The 2657-nt window shown below is 34.0% G+C and overlaps 1 protein-coding gene across 41 annotated transcripts in view; it reads right to left on the bottom strand.

The window, feature by feature from the left end:
* ptprd (protein tyrosine phosphatase, receptor type D) overlaps window positions 1-2657 on the bottom strand; it is a 420350-nt gene that overhangs the window by 75042 nt on the left and 342651 nt on the right. The window lies entirely within an intron of this gene.

The following is a 2657-nucleotide window of genomic DNA, read 5'->3' as shown; positions in this document are numbered from 1 at the left end:
TATATATATATATATACACACACATACTTAGGTAGGTTAAATGCAGAGAGTTCATTTCTCCAGTGTGAGATCAATAAAGTTCTATTATTATTATTATTATTGTTATTATTATCATATTATATATCAATATTATCATATTGGCATCATATATGGCATTAAGCTTTTCCCAAAAATAAAGTACGATTATATATCTTATATTTCATGTCCAGACAGTAAAAAAAACAACAAACACACAAAAAAAAAAACAGAAACAGCTCTCATAATTAAATAGCTAAAAAATAAATGAAATACAGTAAGCCTGTAAAATGGAACCTTGTTAATCTTGAAATAATGGTTGAAGGGAGGCTGTGTATTTTACATATCTTCACTGTAAAGCAGCGTGACCTCGAAGGAGAAAGCAAACAGTAAATAAAAAAGAAAATTTGACTTTCTATAGTACAGAGGCATTTAAAAAAACATTCAAACATCCCAATAACCATGGTCAATTTAGTCTTTATTAAGTCCAAAATACTTTATTTCAGAATGTGGGGAAAAGATTCAGATAATGTTTAGCTGTGACCAATAGGACAGGACGGTGCTATCAGAAGCACCATTCTGTGGTCACATGATCCTGGCGTAAAGATAATGATGTATTTCACTTGCTCTGTGTTAAAATTGTTCTAAGCAACTCTTCATTCAACCTTTCTTAATATCTTTGACAAACTCAACGACTGACTGTGACCTCAGCCTTGAAAAAGTATGGAAAGTATGAAAAGTCCAGCAGATACTCCAACTTTTCAGAAAATAATAGAAAAAATGCTGTTTGCAATCAAAACTGTTTATATTTTTCATAAAAATAAATCTTTGATCACCCATCCCTGACTGAAAATAAGTGCTCAATGTCATATTGTTTTAGCAACTATTACCTGGTTGAAAAAAAAACTAGAGAGGAAAAAAAAGGACTGATTCTAGGGAGTTCCTGTCCCTGCAGTCTATTCAAGGTTACAATGATTCATAAGTGTACACGATCAAACACAATAGCCAAAAGCAGGCCTGCAAGCACTGATGCTCGTTGAATTTGGTAATAGAATGTGACAATCCAAACATTTGCTCTAAAACTGCAATGCATTAAAAAACAGTGCTTAGGAAAACTCCAAAGCCTAAACGTGGGTTGTTTCCAATTAGTAAATAAATGGGGAACAGTTAGAAGTTAATTTTATTCATTAAAAGATGACTTGGCAATCTTTTTAGATAAATATTCTAGAATTCTATCCAACTTGTAAACAAAAGTTCTTCATTATGCCCATCTTGTCCTATATGAGGCTGGTTTGCAGATTTCACACTGCAAATTAATATGACTCAAGGCACTGCATTTACAATTAATGGGCTGGAAAAATACTTTTTATTCTTTTGAATGCTTTGCAACTTAGCCCAAAAACTTATTTCATTCCTGCTTTGCAAGCTCATCCTTCCTGAAGAATTCACTATGTCGTAACATCAGCTGTTTGGCTTTTTAAATACTCTTTTTCTTTTTTTTTAATCGCAGATTGCGTGATTTAGATCAAATACATTTGTTTTCATCTTCTCAAGCTGGAAGTAGCCTTGTTTGTTTTTTGTAAAATTAAGACTGTGAAAATAAATAAAAGGCAGTGAAATTGAATACATCTGGAAGCTTGCATTATTATTAACAAGTCACCTAAACAGAGCTCCAGCAGTATTGTCCTTAGATGGCCTTAGACTCAACCTAAATCAGATTAATCGCAGTTTAATCACAAGCGTTGTTTGTTTTTCGAGGAAAAGTTGGGATATTGACAAAGCATTAAAAGTAAAGATTGAGATCATTAATCAAGCCTGGGCCAAGTGCCTTTCCCCGTGTGCCATGTTTGCATTTTCAGTAACAATTATAGGACCGGTTTCCAGCTTAAATTAATTTTTCACAGAGGACCAGCTCCGATAGGACCACTTCAGGAGCTATGAGCTGCCTCGTGCAAGGAGGAAAAAAGCTGAGTGGAATGCGTTTGTTTTTTTGGTCATTGTATTTTTATGTGTTGACAAGAACTGACTATAAAGGTTGGATAAAGGTAAATATGATACATCTTCAAAAGCTAATACACGCAGTGTGTGTTCCCTTCTTGACCACAAATCAGTTATCCTAAGATATGAGACAGCCAAAACTAAGACATTTTGTCTAAAAATACAATGTAACATAATAAAATTTTAAGATAACACAGAGAGTCTTGAATAATAGAAATGAACAGCTTAGCCACCAGATGTTTGGACAAGAAGCTTTCCCACAGCTTTGGTCCAGACGTGTCCTTCTACTCCCTTGTAAAGGTCTGCCAACTTCTGTGATTATTTGCCAAGATCTTCAAAAACGGCCCAAGTCTGACCTCTTCTGAGGCCAGTTTGCAATGGAAAAGCCTCATCTAAGCCCAAACACTCAGATGCGTTCACACCAAAAATATGTTCTGGGAGTCAAAGCATCTGATTTACATGCAACGTAGGGCTGGGCGATATAGAAAAAAAGCTTATCGATAAAAAAAAATGCATATTGATCGATATCGATAATTATTGAAAAGATTTGAAACCATATTTTATGTGCAGCTCTGCCTTGACTTTTTATAATATTGCTAAATGATTTAATTTTAATAAAAAACACAAACACAGACTTCGAATTA

This window comes from Cyprinodon variegatus, unplaced genomic scaffold (assembly GCF_000732505.1).
Source record: "Cyprinodon variegatus isolate N-32 unplaced genomic scaffold, C_variegatus-1.0 Scaffold652, whole genome shotgun sequence".
In the NCBI taxonomy this organism is placed as follows: domain Eukaryota; kingdom Metazoa; phylum Chordata; class Actinopteri; order Cyprinodontiformes; family Cyprinodontidae; genus Cyprinodon; species Cyprinodon variegatus.
The sequence above is the reverse complement of the archived record's forward strand: the minus strand, read 5'-3'. Positions and strand labels throughout refer to the sequence as shown.